We start from the raw sequence: 23,864 nt of genomic DNA on the forward strand, positions 1-23,864 counted from the left end.
ACTTTATATATCTCCAGCCGCAACACTCCACATCTATGGTCGGGAGTCAAGTTCTTTTAACATCAGCAGGGGCACCAGGCAAGGGTGTCCCTGCTCGTCCCTGCTATTTGCTCTGTACATTAATCCTTTTCTTTCTAAGATCGAAGGGAATGTGGATATTCAGCCAATTAGGATCAATGGTCCAGAGTACAAAACGCTAGCCTATGCGGATGATATAGTGGTTCTATCCAGTGATGTTGGTCTTGCCTTTGCAGCCTTGAGGACTCTAGCCGAACAGTACAGCTTGCTTTCACTGTATAAGCTGAATGTTTCAAAAACGCAGGTCATTCAATCAACTGCTATGTCTCCTTCTAATACTCCAGTTGTAACAGGAGCAATATACTTTGGGGTTAAAATCACTGCCTCTATAGCCAATATTCCTGATCCGAATGTCCTGCCAGTGGTTGAGTCCACTAAAGCTAAGTTAGAAAGGCTAGACCACTTGCATCTTTCGTTACATGACCGTTGCAATGTACTTAAAATGCTGATCCACCCAAAATGTTTGTTTTTATTTAGAACTATTCCATTAGTAATCTCACAAGGGAGTTCTGTTAGGACTGAAAGGATTTTTAAAAGGTTCCTGTGGGTATATCGTCGCTCACGCAGAGCAGCTAAGTGGAAGTGCCTTCTTTGGGATCGTGGTGGCTGGGCTGGTTCCAAATCTTTTATTATATTATTGGTCATCTATGTTGCAACACTTTGGGGTACCGCTGTTGGAAGATAGGGCAGATGTTCCGGTATTTAATCGACCCACTATCTATGACATAGGCCTTGGAGATGCCGTTAAGGGTGTATTAACCCAAATCCTTGAGCTGAGCTATTTCAAGAGAACAATTTACTTTCCTTCAGAAAAAAAACTAAAAACCGTACTATTTAAACAAGCATGGAGCAGACCTTAGGTGTACAGCTGGTTTTAAGTGAATATAACATCTATCACGGAAATCTGGTCAGACAGCGCTTTGAGACCCCTGTGGTTATAACGCGCCATACAAATTAAATAAATAAATAAATAAAGGTTCAAAGTCGTTGCAACATTGTCCTCAGTCTGGCGCAGCATTTGACATAAATGGGCAATTCCAAATATTAATTTCTATATGCCTTTTACAGCTGTTGGAGTGTTGCCCCCTATTTTTCAGGATCTGGTCATTTTTAGATGGCAGTCATTGGGGTTGAACGCTATAGGCGCTTTAGGTCTTGATAGACAAATGGCCTCTTTTTCTTATTTAAGGGATAAGTTCCATTTAAATACCCATGACTTTACCAAATATCTTCAGATTAGAAGTTTTATCGAGAAACACTTACATGACGCCCCAACGTTCCACTTATACTACACACCAGGCAAAATTGCAAAGTGGGGTGGTCGTAAGGGAGATTGCTGCTCTATGTGTATGCTTCAAGCAGCTAATGTCATACATATGTTTTATTTGTGTCCGAATTTGGGTGGATTTCTTCAGGAAGTCGAGTGTTTTATAGTCTGAAGCTGAATATTCTGTTTACTATTTCTTCGGAGATGGTGATAATGGGGTATGACAGCACGGCGATGGCCAAAAGATCTAGATCTGTCTCTGCTCTTCTCTTTGTAGAAATGTCCATGATTCGGCTCTGTATCACCTCCCGGAGTACTCACCTTCTTTAATTGGAGAGCTAGGATACTCGCTGTCTATAATTTGGAGTCTTCCATTTTTTTATTGAGGGGGAGAAGGAGACGTGAGTTATCCCTTAGGATTGGGGCCCATTAGCTGAATGATTAAAGCACCGATTTCATTTTTATGGAAAAGGCCTAAGCTTATAATATATCTGTAAATGCTGCTATTAGTTGCACCTTGCTCCCTTGCTCTGTTGTACTTATCCCGTCTATTTGGATGTATCTTCTCTTTTGTGTTCTAGGTGGTATTTCCTATGTATTGTTTTGTTGTGTTTTTGTTTGTTTGTATATTTCCGTAAATAGTACCTGCTATGACTGGTGTTGACTCTTAAATCAAGAAAATAAAGTTTTTTAAAAAAAAGAACATTTCACCAGTGAATCGAAGTGGTTGTCTTCAAAATCTTTGCCAGTGAAGCGTAAAAACAGTCCTAAATGATGAACGTAGGACAACTGGTAACACGTAAAAAAAAAATGCCCTCACTGAATAGAACTGGATACAGTATGAGAACGCTAACAGGAGGAATAAAACAAACCCTTGTTCCTTCGGTGCAATGAAGTTTCCTTGTGTCCGTAACTGATTACAAAAAGATTAACAAGCCTTGTTCCTTCTGCGTAATGGTGATTTCTTGTGACTGTAACAGATTACAGGAAGATCAACACAAGCATTGTTCCTTCTGTGCGATGTTGATTCCTTGTGTCCGTAACAGACACGCTACAACCGACGTAAATGATGCTGCGTTCATACGCACATCTCTTCTCTTATTGTGTATTCTACTGCCGGACAGTTGCGCAGAGTACACTTCAGAGATAGTGGGCCCGATTCACAGAACTAACTTAAGACAAAATCCTAAACTTACTACCATTTTGGTATTTACAGAAGGCACTTACTCATTTTGGTATTCACAGAAGACACTTACTCATTTCGGTAATTACAGAAGTTAGGAGTCCTAACTTTAAGACTCCTAAATGCCTTCTGTGAATACCCAAAGTCTTAAAATTTGGATTTTTCTCAATTTAGTAGTAGTAAAGTTAGAAGTTAGGACTCCTAACTTTAGGACTCCTAAATGCTTTCTGTGAACACCTAAAGTCTTAAAATTAGGATTTTTCTTAATTTAGTAGTAGTAAAGTTAGGACTCCTAAATGCCTTCTGTGAATACCGAAAGTCTTAAAATTAGGATTTCTCTCAATTTAGTAGCAGTAAAGTTAGGAGTCCTAACTTTAGGAGGTTTCTCCTCCAGTCTCACTGCGTAGCCCCCAAACAGAAGAACACAAAGCTGAGATGCACACCTACTTTAAAGAGAGAACAATGAGGCTTAACAGGACACCGGAAGAGACTACAGGCTACTATGTGCCAGGACACGATGTCCGATCAGCACACAAAGTTCCCCTTTCACTTCTGAAAACTGAAAAAAAAAATCTTTGTGTACAACTAAATCGGGTAGAGTTGCAGCTTGTCAAATGTAGTCCATAAAGTTTGAACAAGACTTTAAACTGAGACACGATGTCCCACATGATGTCCCATCAGCAGTTTCCAGGCAGAAATCTTCGAAATAGCACTTCAGAAACTATCGAGTGCAGGATAAAGTTTGTTCCACTTCTTCACAGCTACACACGTGGATGGAGACAATGAACTGTAGACCGCCTCATCGCCAATTGAAGTGACCACAATGATAAGGTAAGTGGTTACACGTGAAGTTTAATTACCGTTCGTATACACAGCTTCCAGGGAAATGAGTAACAGACCTTGGGATATTCAAGTGAATACATTCTATTACCATGGTGCTAGGGAACATTCTAATGAATGGTAGAATACATTACTACACTACATCAATTGATCGTATGCCGGAACGTGCTGTTAGCGTTAACCAGGATGGTTTTATTGCACAGAAAGCACCTAAAACCCCACAGAAGAAATCTAAACGTGGCAGGGGCTGTAAGCAAAAAAGAAGTCCTGCTCCACTTTTTACTGATCAAGCTCAAGAGGTAGAGGCAGTTCCTGTCCACAGCCCTCCTAAAACTTTATTGTCATTGCATGAAAAGACTTGGTTCTCAAAAACATTGCATGACTTACTTGAGACACAGTTAGAGGCATTTTTGGGAAAAGTTTGCGTGGCACTTAATTCAGAACTATCCTCTTTGATTTTGCAATTGGATCTATTGAAGTTAAACTGAGCATTCCTCCATTTACTTCAGGCCCTTGCCTCCTAATATAGTCATCCCCAGTAGTGGCATTGTTCAGCCTACTTGCTTGATGTCTGAAAATAGTGTACCTTTGGGGTTTGGCCCTTCAGTGTTAAATATTCCCTCTGGTAGCTCCACGGGTGTGGCGCAATTGTGTCAAGGCTATGTATCAAGTAGGATAAGCACAGAAATGCCCAGTACTATGGGGGCAACAGTTACTCAATCCCAGAGAAGGAATGAGAGCAACACCAATGCTCTTCAAATTATCACTTCTCAGCCAGTCATAGGCCTTCCCCCAGCTGCTTGTCCATATGTGGTTGTGTTGATGGGAGTTCCACCTCTAAGAAAAGATCAACATTATTCCTATGAAGAGATATACAACAAAACTTTAGACTGGTTAGTTTGGCATAGAGGCCGGCGCTTCTCCAATGCGAGTTATATTCTGCTGGTAAGGTCCGAACCTGGGTAGGCCAGAACTCTCCAGATATCCAGGGAGACTGCATTGTGGTTCACTTTAGATTTCCATGGTTGACACATTGAATACTGTTTAACAGCATGCAGGACTCTATGACAAAAAGTTCTATGACTTTTGTCCCCCTAGAGTATTTCTATAAACCTACAATTTTCCACAGGCAGAATTTTAACTCTTCAGAACTCGATCAAAGCAAGGCCGTTCTGAATATAGGCTTCTCTCTTCCACATGGTGTAAAGCCCTTGTCTCTGGCATGTCCAGACATATCATCAAGAAGTACAACACTGGTTGATAACGTCATAACTGGTTCCACTGACACGGTGAGTAATACTACCAGTGTCTGTGTTATTCCTACAGCTAATAGATATAAAGCTCTCTCAGATTTGGACTGACCATAGAGTTACAATACTGAAGTGTCTCTTCTGATAGAAGGTATTTCTCAGTTTCAGGGTAAACCTTCTTTTTCCTCCAATTGTAAAAGTAGTAACATTTCTATTCTTACAGGTCTATTACGAGCACCCACCACTGTAATGGCAAAAGGGACCGCCCGCCATATGTGCGGCGGTCCCGTGAGGCATATTAAGATGCACCCGCTACACTAGCGGGCGCATCCAGTAATTTTTACATTGCGGCAGGCGTTGCTTTCAGCAGCACCTGCCGCAATGTAAAAAAGGAAAGAAGTGCATTTGCATGCAAAACGTGGCAGGCACCGTGCAGTGCCTGACAAGTTGTGCATGCAAATGCAGAGGGGTACCATAGGGACCCCCCATGTGCACCCCCCACCCACTCAACACCCTGGGGGAACGCAAAGCCGCCACATTCAGGAACCGCATGCCTTTCCATGGCGGCAATGCCGCCATGTAAAGGCACATCTCCGCCTGAATTGTAATATGGATGGCGGTGTCTTGGAGACACCGCCACCATATTCAGCCCCTCTTCCGCCCGGTTGACTCGTCAACAGGTGGGAAACTGGCGGACGGTCTTTCTGTCTGCCGTGGTCCCCCCGCCATCGTAATATGGCGGGGGAAATGGGAGGTGGGCGGTGGGTAATAGCGGGCAGATCACCACTGCCATACGGGCAGTGGCGTTCTTCCCGCCATTGTAATAGACCCCTTAGTTGCAATGTAGCAGGCCTAAGAAATAAGATTGATAACAAAGACTGGAAGGCATTTGTCTCAAAATATGATTTTTTTTGATTTTTATTTCCACCCTGCTATTCCATCGTCCAGGGGGTGTGCTTTGGCAGCTAAGTTATCTAGATTATTTTAAGCCTTCAGTTAGAGGCAACTTTAATTAAATTCGATCCACCCTTTCTTTTGGCGTTCAGACTCCATGTTCCTATGACAAGTGTGTTTTTTTATTTACTACATTTTTACAATAATGACTTTTCTAACACCGTTAGTATTCATTACTCCCATTTATAAAAAAATGTTGTCCAAATTACAGGCCCTTGATATCAATAAACAAGGGCAGTCTAATAACGTCCTTTGTAGGGATTTTAATACCAAGGTACTTGGAGTTCCTGGGACCTAAATGAGCCTCCAGGGGAGACCTTTTACATTCCGGACCGTAGGGGTCTTAACTTCTTTTTATCTTCTTGGAGATGCTCGAAGGGGCTAGTATTGGACTACCCTCATATAGAGGGGAAGGTAAAGCATCAATTGTAGATTATATTTGTTAATCTTGATTTTGTACTCTGATTTTCCAAAGGCAAGATTGTATGTACTGCGTAGGGGGATCACAATGTATTATGTGCTTCTTTGGTATTACAGATTAATAGATACTCGTGTAATCCAAACGTGGCCTCTATCACACAGCATACCACTGAGGGTTTGAAGCTTTGTTGGCATCTTAATAACCTTTCTGACTCCATGTCTATGCTACTCAAATCCCATCTAGATCTATTATTAAATTGCTTGGCAGACACTGAAAGTGATATGATGTTGCAGCACTAAGCAGTTTAAGAGACAGTATCAAGATGTCTATGCTAAAGCTACCTCTCAGAAAGAAAATCCTTGGTGGTTTGACAGGTCCTGTTCAGCTGCAAATCCCTGACTTAGAAAAGCATTGTCTACCCATCCTAGGGCAACATCTGAGATGTGTCAGGCTCAACAGGAATACAAAATTACATTGTTATGTAGAAAAAAGGAATTGTATATTAGGGACTGAGGGCTGTTGGGGCAAGCAGCAACTGGGAAGAACAGCAAGCCTTTCTGGGCCCTTGTGAAACAAATAAGAGTTAGGGCCTTTCCTTCAAATCCACCTTTGCAAAATAATATCTCTGGGGTGGATCGGACCTTGCATTTTACCTCCATCTATTATATGGAGGATGGCCCAATTGCGTCAGCTTCTCTTTTTCAAAGATTAAATAATCTATTGTCCCTCCTTATTACAACAAAGGAAGTGGAAATCACCTTACAGCATAGTTGAGGCCCGGATGGGGTTCCCATCGACTTAGTGAATAGTTTGCCCGACCTATGGAGCCCCCTCATTGTTAATGTGTTTAATCAGTGCCTAGTAACTAACATCCCCATTCCTGGACTTTATTTATTTATTTATTTATTTATTTAGAGAGTTTTATATAGCGCTGCCTAGACCCGAAGGTATCAGAGCGCTTTATATCAGGTTCCACATATTAGCAAACTTACATCAGTTACATATTACCAATGATACCAATAAAAGCATTTAGGGAGCATAAGGAAAAGGAAAATGGAGTGGGAAGGGTAAGGGGGTAGGAGAGAAAGCGGTAGGGTAAAGATACAACGGAGAGACAAAGGAAAAGTCTGCTTAAGGTCCGGCTGGAGTGAGAAGGGTAAGGGGTACGGTATAGATACAATGGAGAGACGAAGGGAAAGTCTGCCTAAGGTCCGGCTGGGTAGGTGACGGCTGAGGGGGAATCCGCAGCCCATCTCCTCTACGGCTATCAGGTAGCGCCACCGGACATCTGTCAAATATCTAGGTCTCAACAGAAAAACATTACAGGGATAGAAGGCAAGAAGAAGGGAATGTAGATGGGAATGGGGTAGGGTGAAGGGGTAGGAGGGAAATATGACAGAGAGACAAAGGAACGCCTGCCGAGGGGGGATCCACAGCCTGTCTCCTCTACAGCTAGCAAGTAGCTCTACCGGGCATCGGTCAAATGGCAGGGTCTGCACAGCCGAGAGAATGTTCAAAGCGTACATGTCCCAATGTGATCACCAGCTCACCGAACTCCATGTCATCCTCATCTGTAGGATACTCCACAGTGCTTTTTATTTTTCACTAGAAGATTGGTGCTCCCCCAGCTGTGGTGAGCGCCTCACTGGCACAAAATCTTCTCTGTTAAACCACACTGCCTTCTTTGGTGAATTTAAAGTATAGGACAAAGGATCTATCACGGTGTCTGTGCTTGCACAAACAGGATTGATTATGTTGGGTTTATCCCTTGCCAGCGCCTTGTTTCTAGGTCTTCCGGCATGTACTTTGATCTGCTGCTAGTCATTCACACTCCTGCACCTCATTGCTCATTCCTTCCTATCATTCACGAAGAGACCCCGAAGTCTGGGCCTGATTTGCTCAGGGGCTGCGCTGTTCTCACTTCCCATGGCTGGCATGCAGATGTTGCTGAAGTGACTGCTAAAGATATTTTTTTTTTTTTTTTTTTTTACTGAAGCCCCCATCTCATGAGAAGTTGTCCTGATTGTAGCGAGCGTGATTTGATGCACCGTGGGTGCGCGCTCAGAAGTAGACATCATCACTCGGATGGAGGGCGGATTGGCAGTCGATAGCCTGACAGAAAGTGAGCAGCCATTTTAGGCCAGGTGTGGAAGTGAGTGTGGAGTGAGCCTCAACAAGAAGGGCGCGTCCATTATAGACAAGTAGAGTCCAATGAATGCTGGCAATCAGCACGGTGTGGGCTCTTACCCCATGCGAAATTGTCCTGTTTATTGTGGTCGGGATTTGAGGCATTGTACGATTGTGCTTCTAGTAAGCATCGGCACTCTGGAGGAGGGCGGAGAGGCAGCGGGCACCTAGGCAGTATGGCCAAAGCTGGTGTAGTGCAGATCCTCTCAGCGAAAGAAGGATAGCAAGGGCAGGAGGGGACAGTGATTGACAAAAACAGCTACACAAACGGAGTGCCAAGTACCGGGTGATGCGAGCAGGGGGGTCCGACCAACAGCCCTCGCTGTCAGCCCAGCCCTCAACAATGTACTTTTAGGGTGCAAAAATATGTAGAACACAGGGTCGGATTAGACAAGAGCACAGGGTCGGATCGGACAAGGATGTCTTACCGTCAGTCCAGATAGCAGTAATGGTGACCTGTGCGGAGTGACGAGTAACCTGTGACGAGAGGAGCAGGTTCCGGAACTCAAACAAGATGGGGGGCATGCTGCCTCACTGGTCACTTGGAGGGTAGTCAGGTACCTGGAAAACACTTGTCCGATCGCCTCACTTTGTGAGCTCCCTATCCGGGTACGACTGCGCCGCTGCGGTCAAGTCCAGCACGGCGCTCATCTGTAAGCTAGAAGGCAAGAGTCTGCAGCGACTGGGTCCGGGTCCGTTTGTGCTCTGCTGGAGATTCCGATCCCTGCCGTTCGGGACCACCATCAAGCATGTCCACAGTCAGTGGCGCCAGGGGAAACATCCGTGAGAGCGGGGGAAAAACTTAGACTACGGAGGGGCAGACTCACCCAAGAGGTCCGCTCCTTGCAGGGACCCTCACCACATGAGAGCCGAGGATGTGTGAGATGGGGGAACAGCTGCAACCAGTAAAGATCCACTGAGTCGTCGGGGGCTCTCCTCTGCAAGGGAATGAGCGGCCTCGGACTCGTGGGCCCAATAGTGCCGAGAACATCGATGGATCCTGGGAGATCATTTTTTGCGGTAAGTGGCATCGAAAATCGTAGTTGCAAAGGATTGCGTGTTGAGTGAAGTAAAGGAGAGATCTTTATCAACAATTTTGCAGATATTCAAACAGGGTGAACATATGTCCCCCAAATGCTATCACCCTATATCACTCATTGATAGTACAGTCAAAATTATAGGTAGAGTGAAAAACGATTGGTTAGCTGAGTGGGCAGATAGTAAAGGTATTCTTTCACCTTTTCAATTCGGATTTAGGTCTAGATTAGGAACCAATTAGTAGTGTTTGAATTTAGCTTTGATAATTTGATAATGAGCAAACACATTCATGCTAGTAGCTCTTCCAATTATCTTGGTTTCATGGACCTGTCCACTGCTTTTGATTCAGTGAACAGGACCAAATTGTGGCTAATGTTGCTGGACATAGAAGTGAAACCCGCTCTGGATAATTTTCTCTACTCTTTGTACCCAGGCCCAATAGCCAGAGTACATTTAAATGCTTCTGTTGAATTATCATCTATATTTCAATTGAAAAGAAGAGTATGCCAGGGGTGTATATTGGCTCTTCTGCTTTTTATTAGGCCGAGCATTCAAGACCTCTTGTATATACTTTAGTATATACTTATATACTTTAGTATATACTTTTATGTGTATATACTTTTTGGGCTGTAGAGATCAGCCCTAGGACTGGTCTTCTTCCGCTTAGGGACTTTTTTTCTGCTCAACTGCCTCTATTTAACTTTCATGATAGAAAACGACCAGCAGAGGTCAGTAAAATACCAGAATCACTTTACCATTCTCTAGATTCCAGTCCATAGGAATTGTCTGCCACAGGCACCCATTGACAATATTTATTTCAAATCTTTTATTTTCAGTGATATGACCACCGAAGGCCCTGATTTTATATAAAAAACAGAGCTTGGACCATACCATTTCCAGCTGAAAGGCAATATTTCTCTTCATGTGTTCCCATACCTAGCGTGTCAAGCTGTTTGGTGTTTACTTTCTGTCTATGTTAAAGAACAGCACATGTTTCAGCACCCAGGCTAATTTTGCTTCATAGCTAAAGACATATAAGGTCCCACAGGCGAGACCGAGTGCATTGCAAGTGCTTGTTCTCTATATTAATGGGCTTACAGATCATTTAGCCTCAGTCCAATTCGATATCCCTAGAATTGTAGGCACCCTGGTGCCTGCCTTATTATATGCCGATGATGCGGTTCTTATAGCTCTTACTCTTAGGGCTCTGAAGCGAATAGTGGAGCGTTTTGTTCTTTTTATGTAGAATTTTGATCTTTTCACCAACTATTCTACATTGCACATTATGTCCTGTGGGCCAGGAAAAATAAGGCTAAATAATATTCCCCAATACTGTAGGTGTATAATGGTCAGTGTTTCAGTGCTACCTATGGAGCAGGTATCTGGGCATTAACAAATGTAGGGGCATATTACCAAGCAATAGCGATAATTATCGCTATTGCTTGGTTAGAGACAAAAATTTACCGCAGCGCTGCAGCGCTTTTTACCGCAAATAAACCTTGGTATTACCAAGGTTTAACGCAAATGCGGTAAAAATCGCCGCAAAGCATGAATATCGCTGAAAAGTCAGCGATATTCATGCATTAGCGAGCTAATGCTCTTAGCCATGTTATCCACCTCCCATTGGATAACATGGCTAAGAACTGCTCAGGGCAGGTGTTAGCTTTTGGAGATATTCCTGCTTAGCGCGAATATCTCCAAAAGTTGGTAATAGGAGATAGCGATGCTAGCGACTGTTTTCAGTCGCTAACATCTTGGCACGCCCACTTTGCATCTCATTAGTGATAAATATCACTGACGTGCAAAGTGGGGCCCAAGATGGTCGCTATCTCCTACTAGCTGTTGCTGACTGGTGTTAGCGGCAGCTAGGTAATAGGGAGATAATTTTATCTGCGCTTTCTTGGCTTTTAAAGCCAAAAAAGCGGAGATAAACCCCCTTGATAATATGCCCCGTAGTTCTCTTCAGGCAGAGGAAAATCGATTTCTCCATAGATTATTTTCATCCACTTTGAGTTAAAGCATGGGTTAATTTTGGATAGGGTCCAGTTAGCCTCCCTTTTGTTGAGGGTCAGCATTTGGACTAATCCGGCAGCAACGCAATGTAAGGATATTATTTCTGAATGCTTTAACTTGGACAGGGCGCTCTTAATCCTGTGGCTGGGATACATTCGGGATGCTTTTGCTATGTTAGATTTTCTTTCTCTATTCACAGAACCTCAAAGTATTACTAAATCTGGTATGAAAAAAAGTAAAAAAGCCTGTTTTTGGCACACTGTGTAAATACATGAGCTAGTAAAAAAACTCAGTGCTGCATTATTACAGATTGTTAGTAACAGAGGAACCCATCTTGTATCTAACTCCTAATTTTACTCAGTAGGAGTGCCTACTACTTTTTCATTTTAGTGCTGGTTAAATATATTGGTCCCTCTGTTTTTTTAAAAAAAGTCACAGATATAGAGGGAAACACACTGTCCACACGTGTCCATGCGATAGCCAGTCTGATAAAACTCTTTTGCACTTCATGTTCTTTCGCAAATTGCACAGTCCATTACAAAAGCACTGTTTGAAGCTGTTGCTTCGCAACTGGATCTCTCCCAGCGTAGAGGAGCCCTGCTGTATCTACATTTGTTTAATTCGCCAGAGGTTTGTTTTTATGGCTGTGCTTTTGTTAAGCTGTTTTTTCAGGCTGGAGAAGCAATGATCGATTAGACTGTTGATTGACTCTCTTTAGGCATATAATCTTGATGAAGAACGGATATTCTTTTTTATTCAATTTTATGGAATTAACAGGTAGATTCATCAAAGACCCGTTTTGCGAGTCTGTAATAGCGATTCATAAGGAATCGCTATTACAGACTCGCAAAACGGGATTCATGTAGGAATCGCAAAATTAAATGCGATTCCTACACATTCCTTATTTGCAATTAGCAAATTGCTAATCGCAAATAAGGAATAACTCCCCATTCATTCCTAAGGGCCAAAAGGCCCATTGGAATGAATGGGGAGTATTTCTTATTTGCGATTAGCAATTTGCTAATCGCAAATAAGATAGCGATTTAAAGGGTGCCAGGGGTGTCCAAAGGACACCCTGTAGCACCCCTTAAATGCAAATTCAAACAGGAGTTGCGCACACACATGTCCAAAGGACATGTGTGTGTGTAACATGTAAAAGAAAAAAATGCCCTAAAGTGCTTTTTACTCGTTTTTCGCAATTTACCACGAAGTCAGATTTCGTGGTAAATTGCGACCAAATATTGCGAATTCGCAATTTCAAATAGGGTGATGAATTGCATTTAAGGAATCTCTATTAGAGATTCCTTAAATCCAATTCCTCGCAAATATGCGATTTCGCAAATAGCGATTTTTGCATTTGGGATGATGTATCCCAAATGCAAAAATCGCACTCGCAAAGGGCCAGATTCTCAGAATCTGGCCCTTTGCGAGCGCAATTTCGTTTCATGAATCGGGCTGATTATTTTTATGCATGATTTTATGTATAATATCTATTTTATCACTCTCGAGTGTTTTAATACTATGATGAGTTAAATAAGTTATAACATAGCACGAGGTATATATATAAATATATATTGTATTGTTTGCATATGTAATTTTCATTTATGATCTCTATAGACCGAATAAATATTTTTCTGATTCTGATTCATGTGACGTAAGGCAATGCCCTTCAAAGTGCATACTTTATACGAGCAGGTTAAATTCGGATACATGTATGAAATATAAGCGATATGTCTTTTGCAAATTGACTTCATAACTGGAAGTCCACCTAATTTTTTTCAACTTGCTCCCAGCAAGATGTCAGAAGGCCTCCTACTCACTGTCGAAATTTGCCTTCCAGCCCATGTTCCACTTGGCAATTAAAGGGAAAAAACTAGAGCTGCTAGCTTATGCAAATTGAAGACCTTATTTCCACAGGATCCGCGACTTCCCTGGCTCATGCATGCATGAGGAATTCATCACTTTAATGCCTGCTTTGTACATTTTTAATTATCTGTTTTCAGCGCAGGAAGATGAATACGGAGCTGGCATATAGTTCAGCATCTTCAGCTCTTGCAGCTAAAGGGTGTAGACTGCTTTTAGCCTGACCAGCCCACGGCTTTTCCTCTTCGCCGTAAATTTATCTCCTAATGAAGATCAACTTCCCTGGCAAGACTTTTTGAATGAGGAGAGATTGTAATCACAGAAGTATTCACTGACATCACTGGCCAAATCTGCTCATCTGTACAAGATGGTTGAAATACTGATCAGTTCATGAAAGTGAGCCACTTTTGCACTGGAAATGGTGGTATCTTGTTTGTCTGGTGCATGAAACACGTGGGCGTTGTATTACAGAGCATCGCTCTGAGAGGTTCTAGAACTGAAAATATGCTAAACAAGCCCATACCTCTTAGGTACGTACCTCTTCTTCCAATCCCTCAGTTATTCCTCCCATTCATCACCCTCAAACTCTTTGACCTAATTTAGAGATAGGCTGTAGTGGAAAATTCTCTCGTTTCTGAAGGGAATTCTGAATCTGAAGGCGAACGCTCAAACCAATACCTATCCTCCAATCGATTCCGAGCAAAATCGACGGGCCTTATTTCAAGGTGAGTGCTATCAAGATATCTGCCAAACAATGGCAGATGTCCTGTTCATTTGTGTCTGCGTTCATTTGTTTTCTGCTCCGGCTCAGCTATGAACCTGGTAGTCCTCCTTTTTAGGGGGACAACCTGGGGTGGGAAGAGCTTCTTCAGGACTACTGCTGTGCTCTGGAACAGCTTACCATTGGTACTAAAAGCTGCTCCTTCACGACTTGCCTTCAGAAAGGCTTTAAAAACTAAGGAGCAGGAACCTTTAGTTCTGTAAGCTATATCCATTTCTATAGCGCGAAGACAACCTGGCGCATGAGACTGCACTTTATAAATCACTTTCACTTCATCCATGTAATTTAGAATGTGAGCAAAGAGAGCATCCCCGACGGCAAAGCATCCATTCTACAAGCCAGGAAACAACAGAAAGGACACTAGTGAGGCTGCTTTTTGGGAACCCTATCCAACGGAATTTATGCTGGTGTCCCCTGTCTCTGGGATGGATTTATCTAACTAGTAGACCTTTTTTAACTGATACTTTCACCTAATTAATTACCCAATTACTTTGTTCTCATTAGAATTAATCATTGCTATATGCAGGGATCAGTCATGGATCACTTCTGTCCTTTTATATTTGGTTTATTGTTTTTGTAAACTCATATTTAAATATTCACACAACTACTGACGGTTGAGGCTATAACAATGCGTGCCAAACAATATACTATTTGAGCAGTGAATAACGGTGCACAGAACCAAGGAGCACTGCCCTCAACACTCCTTATTTTGAAAAAATCCTATATAAACATCACAACAATTGGTTCAGCACTCAATACAGTGTAATCAGTAAAAGTCCATGATAATAAGCACATAAATAAGAATCCGGAATTCCAAGTGTTTTCTTTTAGTTCCAATAAATGCTTAAGTCAATGTTCATAAAACTCAGAAGGACCATAGCCGACGCGTTTCGTCTCGAAAAGAGACTTCTTAAGGGCTCAAATAAGTTACAAATTCCTTTCACAGCCGTATTATATTACTTCGGTACACAGTTCATGTTGAGAAATTCATGTATTACTTGTTTCCATAATGCGGCATGGTGAACGGAAGCGCCTTATCGCATCAGTTCGAACGTCAAGCTCATATTCAAATATCCCAAGTACCAAAATCTTATTTTACAGAATTTTGTTATACATCTAAAAATTATTCATTCTGAGACTAAAAGCATTCTCACCCGGACACACCATCACACGTACACTTTGCACATTCATCTGGTGAAGAGAGACAAAAGTCATAACAGAACAGACTAAATTCTGATGTAATTAATTGAATCCTGGTTACAAATCCCAGATGTTTCCTCTTCTTCTTAACCTCTTATTTTCCACTTGTGAAATTAATTAGGTAATGTTGTAAGTTGTTGATATTTGGGATGTTTGAATGTGACTCCTACCCCGAGATTGAAATTGATCCTTAATCTGATCTGCATTCCTGATTCCTGACACCCAGCTGAAATAATGACAGGTCTCCTGGCGTTCCTGAAGCAGTTTTTGCAAATATCAATAGGTAATAGCATTGCACGTGCTTGAGAAAATGTGAACCAATGGGGTGCATATTGGGATTTGTAGTTTGGGGGAGATCACAGTGTCATTAAATGGTCTGAATTTGAATCTGAGTACACCGTGACTTTGATCTGTGTACTTGTTAAGGCTGCAGTTATTGTCAATTTGATGCTTTTTGTTGCATTTTAAAAACACTGGGGCATATTACCAAGGGCCTTATCGCCACTTTAGCTGGAATTTTTCCCGCTAAAGCGGGGATAATTTTATCGCCCTATTACCTAGCTGTCGCTAACACCAGTTAGTGACAGCTAGTAGGAGATAGCGATCATCTTGGGGCCCACTTTGCATGTCAGCGATAATTATCGCTAATGACATGCAAAGTGGGAGTGCCAAAATGTTAGCGACTGGAAACAGTAGCTAACATCGCTATCTCCTATTACCTACTTCTGCCCAGAGCAGTTCTTAGCCATGTTATCCAATGGTAGGTGGATAACATAGCTTAGAGCAATTGTGGAAAAAGCAGTTTCAATAGATAACCTTTAGACGCTGCTTGGCGTTAGTCGCCTCTCATACCAATTGAGGATTTAACAAATAAAGAGGCAGGCGCTGGAAACTGGAGAAGCGGGAAACAAAGTTTAATTCCGTCGGAACAGAACACGTCAGATCAGACAACCAGGGTATCATCTCGAGGTGCTCTAACTGCATCTCTGAGGCCTGGCCTCTTATACACAGTTTTATGGCTTTTATTGCAGTTTATTACATATTGCACATTCTTGCAAATGCTTTGATGTACGGAAAGACATCCTCGGAATCCCCGCTTCAGGCCCGTTCCCACACATATCTACAGTAGAAGTCCCCACCCCAATCTCAGTTGGTGATGACTATCGCGCAGCTGGACATTCCACTGGTTCCCGGAATGTGTGCGATTGATCGGATCTCATAGGGTGAAGCCTTGATTAATCTTAGCTCCTTTGAAGAATGGTGAGATTTACAGTAGGAGCAATAAACTACATCCGCAGGGCTAGGTGATGGCCTGGGATCAGTTTGGACAGTCGGGAACGGAGGAAGGGGGTTATCAAAGGATCCGTGGTCATGAAAGGGATGGAGGGAGGTGTTAGCCGGGTACGGGATATGGTTCCGAGGCGGGGCCACGCTGAAGGGGTGGTTTATGGCCCAAGTGTGTGAGTGTGGGGGCTGTCAGTGTGCGGGGGATGCTTGCGAGGTCAGAGAGACGCGCTGGCAATCGGCAATGGGCAGAGAGGCCATGGTACTCAAAATGGCTGCTGCTTACGCACACGTATGGGCCTGGAAAAGGGACAAGATGGCGCCAATAATGTTTATGTTGCAAACTAGATTTTAACAGTCCTCCATTTTCAACATATCTAGCCAGCTTGTCAGTCTATATCTATCCCCATTATGTTACGGATTTCCACTTCGTATAAAGCTTTCATTCGCTCAGTTTCAAAGTCCAGGGTCTTAGGGCAGATACAGTTCGCAAAAAGTGAGCACAGAGGCGGCAAGCATTGAACACCCAGGCAGAATCCACATATTAATACAATCGGTATCAATATGATCATAAACAACCTCCACCCCCAGTCTTTTACGGCACTCCAAAGCCAGCTCCCAAACGACCATCCTTCCTGTTCTTGGTGAACCTCTGAGGAGAGTCTGTGGAGATGTTCAATGGCCTTGTAGACTGAGGGCGAATTGTCCGGCACGTAGGTGCAGCAGCTAGATCCGATGATGCGGCATGCTCCTCCACGATCTGCTAGAACCACGTCTAGGACAAGGCGGTTCTGAAGAGCCACCAGGCGGACCACCTGAAGCTCGGCTGTGTTGTTCGTGAGGATGCCAGCTGGGATGTTCATAGTCTTTTCAACTGCCTGCGTCAGATGTTGGATGGCGCGGCTGTTTGCCATCGGGCCCCAAAATGGAACAAGTTCCTTTACTGCGTCTAGGGACTGCGCTCCAGTGGAGACTGCTGGTTCAATGTCCTTTGCTCGCTTTTGTCGGTGATGATTTGCTGGTGCCACATATGTCGGAGGAAGGACAAAAGCGATGTAGCGGGTGCCTTCCCAGCCTTTCGGGAGCCAGGTGTAGGCTTTGGTTCCACAGACGAAGTACATATTCGGGGAGGCAACAAAAGAGGGTGGATCAGTTGTGTGCAAGATCTTTGTGTTGTGGCAGGTGCTGTGACCCACTGGTTTTGTTCCATGACCTTTGATGCAGACAAGGCCTGAAACGTTCACCACGGATAGGGCCACAGTCAATGTGGCGGCAGTTCGCTTCCCGAGATAAGAGAAGGTGGGTCTGGTTGGATTGTTGAACACCTGCATTTCAATTTGTTCCTTTGCAGGGATGTTCATTTGAAAGGTGGTGTTGGATGTCAAAGGGAAAAAGGGAGCAGAAGTTTTTCCAGTCTTGTTCAGCCAGATCTCATTGCAGAAGTGCGAAATGGTTTCGCCAGATGTTGCATTGTTCTTGTAACTCTCTTGCAAGAGTATCAGCCAGGCAAGGCAGGACCCATGAACGGAAAAAGGCGAGGGAATGAAAGGGATAGAATGTTCAGTTGCATGTGGCAGCAGCCCACAGATTCAGCAGTTCGTGGCATTGGTAGCAAGGTTATGTTGATGCATCAACTGCACGAATGAATTGTTCCAGAATTCCTTGCGTCTTTCTCGGAGCTGGGGTGAAAATGAAATGAGGTAGTATTCTCTCTTGGTGGTGGGTTGCACAGTGGGTATCAAAGTCTCATGGGCGGGTGCGCTTTCTTCTATGATCCAGAAGGTGGCCATGAGGAGGAGGCAAAAGAGAAGAGCGATGAAAAGGGCAATTGTCTTTGAGCTATGCAATTTGTCAGTCTTTGGGTCTTTGTAATGGGTCTTTAGACATTTGGTAGCTTCCATCACCTTCATGTCGGGCGCTTCCATCATCTTCTTGTTGGGAGCTTCCATCATCTTCAAGAGGCTCGGTGACGGGCAAGACCACAATCTTCGTCTAGCTTCTCTCCTGATAACCTTAGTAGTGTTAGGCTACCGCTCTGAGATTTCTGACTTAGTCAGTGGTTTGCTTGGCCGAAGCGCTCTCCTTTCGACGTAAGTTGTACCCTTCTCTAAAAGGCACAGTGGGATCTGGAAATGTTGTCAATTCAAGTGTCTCTGTGACAGGGTAGCAACTCAGGGATGGTCTGTCTTTGTTCAGGAGCTCTTCTTGGGTGTCCACGTCTTCTTTTGTTGTCAGGGTCGGTGATATCTTCTTGCAGTGATGTGCATGCAGCCAATTCCGCTTCCCTTCCACTCGGAGTGCAGTTAGGGTGGTGATCAAGACTTGCCAGGGGCCCGTCCACCTTGGTTCTAGGCTCTTCGTCCTTTGGAAATTTCGAATCAGGACGAAATCTCCGGGCTGGATGTCATGTCCGGGGCCCCTGGATGCATCTGGTATGGCTTGCTGCACCTGTTGGTGGATAACAGTTAGTGTTTTTGTCAAATTATGTAGATAGTCAGACATTAGGATGTCCGGCACATCATGGATGGATGTTGGCTTTGGTGCGTCCCAGATATTCATGTTATGTTATGTTAGTATGAATTTGTAGAGCGCACGTTCACCCTGGGGTTTCTTGGCGCTGTGTACCGCTGGGGAACCCGTCCTGGCTTTCCCTGTGAGATGGTCCCTATTGGGCATCCCCAAGGTGAAGCCAGGCATCCCCGGCAGCAGGGGGGCCATTGTGCAGATTAAGCAAGCTATTGCCCAGAGTTGCAGCGTGGGACCCATGGTTAGAGAGGCACCATGGTGAGATTTATCAAGCCCGCTGACATTGGTTCCGTACCCTGCCGCGTCGGGAATTGAACCCTGGTCCCAGGCCGACCTCTGCTTCTGGGTCTGCCTCCTCTAACCGGTGAGCCACACTTCTCCACATGGGTCGGCCAAAGGCAACCTCATATGGAGTCAGGTGGTGTTTGGTAGGAGTGGAGCGCATTGATAGCAATGCCAGTGGGAGGGCGTCTGGCCATTCTAGTCCTGTGGTGGCGACTATCTTTGCTAGCTTGAGTTTCAGTGTGGCGTTATGTCGTTCTACTAGGCCTGCAGATTGGGGGTGGAAGACTGCGTGACATTTTTGTTTTACACCCAACCCTTTCAAGATAAGTTGGATAACTTCGGCTACGAAGTGGGGCCGTTGTCGCTCCACAAAATTCAACAAAGGCCATAGCGTGGGAAGAATTCTTTCAATAACACCTTTGCATTGTCTCGTGTGGGATAGGCTTCCACCCATTTGCTGAACGCACACACAATGACGAGTACGTATTTCAGACGGTGGCATCTTTCTATCTGAATTTAGCCAATTTGGAGGACTTCGAAGGGATGGTCAGGGACCCCAAACCCTACCCGAGGTACTACAGTCCCTTTCCCTGGGTTGTGTTGTCTGTCGTTCCTGCTGCTAAGATACATGCTCGTGTGAGGGCAATCAGTTCTGCCGCCTGTGCGGATCGCTGTGTAATGCGAGCTGTCTCAATTACGGTTCGGGCTGTGGTGACTGCATAGGCAGCTGAGGTGGTGCCGTCGGGGAGTTTGATGCATGAGCCATCTACCCATAGCTCTCCGTCTGGTTCTGGGAAGGCAGTGTCTCGGAGGTCAACTCTACTCCAAGTCTGTTCGTCCGTGAGGTTCACACAGTCGTGTATAGGAGTCGTGAAATGCATTTTTTGGTTTTTAACTTTGGTCATTTAAAATCAAGATTTTAATAATGAACTTTTACACCTTTTTATTCGCTTATTAACACTGTAGTTGTTATAAATACAATGGTTCTATGGATTTGTAAGTGCTTTGTAATTTCTGTGTAATTGTATATTTAATTGCTTTTTAAAATGTTTGTATGTCTTGCTTTTATGAGTAATCACTTGAATAAAGCACTTTTGAATTGAATTGAATTGAATTGAATTGTATAGGAGTCACATTGGGATCGTTCTCAGGTAGGGGTAACAGGGTGGCCGGATTCAGGGTGGTGCATCTTTTCAATGTTATGTGGGGAGCCAGTAGAGTCAACTCATATCCAGTCAGTCGTGCACTAGTCAGATGCTGGGTCTTAATCTGGTTCAGGAGGGTGTCAACCGAGTGGGGTACTAACACTGTGAGGATGTTCGAAAGCACAATTCCTTCACTCTGTCGGATAAAGACAGCAGCAGCGGCTACAGCTCGAAGGCAGGCAGGCAAAGCTTTGGCTACGGGATCAAGAGTGGCAGAGAAGTAAGCACACAGGCGTTGTTTGGGACCGATGGATTGAGTTAGAACAGATAAAGCGCATCCCTCCCTTTAGTGAGTGTAGAGGGAGAAGGGCTTGGAGTAGTTTGGGGTTCCTAGAACTGGTGCTGAGCAAAGGGCATCTCGTAATTCTTTGAAGGAAGATTAGCATTCGGGGGTCCAAGGGAGTGGGAAGGGGACATCTTTGGCCAGAAGGGAAAGTAAGGGCTTAACGATAAGGCTGAAGTTTGGCAACCATTGTCGACAGAATGAGGTAAGGCCCACTAGAGAGCGGACTTGCTTCTGGTTCCTAGGGACGGGGGTTTCCAAAATGGTCTGAATTCTGTCCGGTGTAAGCTTCCTCCCGTCTTTGGGCAAGAGGTGGCCTAGGTATGTTACTTGGGGTTGGCAGAATTGCAATTTCTTTCTGGAGACCTTGTGACCATTCTCTGCGAGGAAGTGTAGGAGTTGGATGGTAGCTGTGACTGCAAGTGGAGTGGTGTCGGCTGCTAGGAGGATATCATCTACATACTGTATCAACACCACTCCATCCGGTAGCTGAACTGCGTCCAGCTGTCTCTTGAGGGCATGACTGTAGATACTGGGACTTTCAGTGTATCCTTGGGGTGCTCTACAGAATCTGTACGAGCGGGATTTTAGGGTGAAGCCGAAGAGGTAGCGGCTGTCTGGGTGGATGGGGATAGAAAAGAAAGCATTCTTGAGGTCAATTATAGTGAAGGTGGTGGCGGTGGACGGAATCAGGGTCAGAATGGTGGTGGTGTCAGAGACTACAGGGTACTGAGGCACGACTACTTTGTTAACCTCTCGTAGGTCGATGATGAAGCGGTACGCTTTCTCATCTCCCTCACCTTGCTTCTTTACAATGGGTAGGATAGGGCTATTGCAGACATTACTGACTACTTCCTCTACCACTCCTGCATCCACTAGGGACTGGATGATCTTTACCAATGCCTTCTCACCTTCGGGTGATATCCGATACTGTGGGAGTTTTGGGAGTGTAGCGTCCTGATGTACAGTCACATGCACAGGGTCAATCATCATGCGTCCTACGTCCGAGTCGGTTTTTGCCCATAAGTACGGGGGTAACGTGTCAAGCAGGGATATGTCAGCGTCGGTCATAGAGAACATGTGCCGTGTGGGACAAGGTCTGAGCAGATTAGGGTTGTCGTATAGAATGACTCGAACTCCGTCCGGTAAGCATCTAATGGTGGCTCGGAAGTGTTTCAACAAGTCAAGACCCATAATGGCATCGGGGGTGTTGCTGGAGAGCAGAAATATTGTGTCAGTGGTGTTATTTTCTAAGTCAAAAGAGATCGGTGTGGATAAGGGATTAGTGGAGGGCGTTCCATCAAAACCTATTGATGTTACGTGTGAGCCAGACAAGGGTGCCCTTAGAATCAGTCGTTTAGATAACGCACTACGTGTTGCTCCGGTGTCTACCAGAAATGGAGACGTTGTGCCTAGGACCTTAGCGGTGACGTAAGGGCCTTGCTGGTCAACATAGAGCTCGACTGGATCCCTCCCTTGCCCTTGGCAGTCCTATGCGAAGTCGTGAGCGTCATCGTAGTCAGTCTGTTGGCACTGGTTCTGTCCGGGACGGTCGAACGTGTTCGGTCTACCGGGCCTGTCGTTGTTTGTGTCATTTGCGTACCCTCGTCCTTGTCCCCTATTCCTTGGTCCATTTGCAGAATCCCTGGCCTCCTTATTTTTATTCATCTCTAGAAGGACTGGGCATTGAGACTTCCAGTGTCCGAATCCCTTACAGAACGCACCCTGGTTCTCATCTAAATCCTTCCGTCCAGTATAGGGAGCGGACGGGCGGTCTCTAGGAGGTGGGTTTCTAGGGGCATTGGATTGATAATTTCCCTGGTAGAGTTCCTTTCCTATGGTCACCCCTTGTAACTGTGCAATCATGACCCTTTCTTTAAGGTCTTTCTTCTTTTTCTCCGATGCCCTATCATTTGTTATGTTATGTTATATATTTCTTGTAGCGCGCACTGCTAGTCAAGACTGTCCTGGCGCGAAAAGGGATTCAGTGTCAGAAAGTAACAAAGGGATAACATAACAGGAGAGAAGATGTGCATTTACATAAATTGCTTGAATAAGTGAGTCTTAAGGTGTTTTTTAAAATAAGTGAGGTTAGTCGTGTGTCTCAAATGGTCAGGGAGGCTATTCCATAGCTGTGCGGCTATGACCGTCATGGATTTTCCTCCCAGACGAGCTCTCTTAAATCTCGGAGTGACCAAATGTCTGAGAGAGGCCGATCTCAATTGTCGCGGGGGATGATAGAAGGCAAACCTGGCACTGAGGTATGGTGGGCAAGGACCATGTAAGGCCTTAAAGGCCAGTGTTAGGACCTTGAAGCGCACTCTGAGAGCAACTGGAAGCCAATGAAGATCCGCCAGTTGTCTTCGTACACTATGGCACACTACACACTTCGTACACTATTTTCGTTCTTTTGATGTTCGTAGTACTGGGCCATCTGAAGGATAGCCGCGGATTTGGAGGCCGCCCAACTACTCTCACTGGTCTGCAGTTTCTGTGAGACTTCCTGCAGCAGACCCGTAACGTAATTTTGGATGAACAGATGATGTCCGGTTGCAGTGGTCATGTCCGGGCCACTATAATCGGAGAACACCGTCTCAAACCGGGAGAAGTACTCTGAGACATCTTCCTGAGGTTTCTGGCGGCAAGCCGTTACTATCGACCAGTCTACCTTCTTTTCTGGGATCAGGGTCTTCAATTTCTGGACAATTTTGAACGGGAGTTCTAAAATGGCTTTTAAGGGTTTCTGTCCCGGGTCTCGCTCTTTATCTATGCCATCGAGTTGTATCCAGGTATGTCCGAACAGCTCAAGGTGGTCGACTTTCCAGATTTGCTTCCACACATCAGCTGGCAGACATAGCCCGAAAAACAAGTCGATGTCTGCTAGGTTCATAATTGTCGATCCTAAGGCTGTACCTAGCTCGGTGTAAAAGGCAGTGGGGTTCTTCCGTAAATCTGGCAAGGATTTTCGGATGGTCAGTATGTCTTGTCGATCCCATGGTTGGTAGACCCAGTTATACACTACCCTTCCCTTTGCATCTTGATGATTAATGTCGTCGTGTGTTCCCTGACCTCGTGGGGGGACCCCTTTAGGGAGTAGCCGCCTTTATAGGCATCATTGTGTCAATCTTCTCTGTTTCAGGTTCAGTCGTTACAGGAGTCATAGTCTCAGCTAACTGCCTCTGTTCGGTGAGGTGTCAGAAAACTTC

The sequence above is a fragment of the Lissotriton vulgaris genome, chromosome 5, assembly GCF_964263255.1.
Source record: "Lissotriton vulgaris chromosome 5, aLisVul1.2, whole genome shotgun sequence".
NCBI classification, from domain to species: Eukaryota; Metazoa; Chordata; class Amphibia; order Caudata; family Salamandridae; genus Lissotriton; species Lissotriton vulgaris.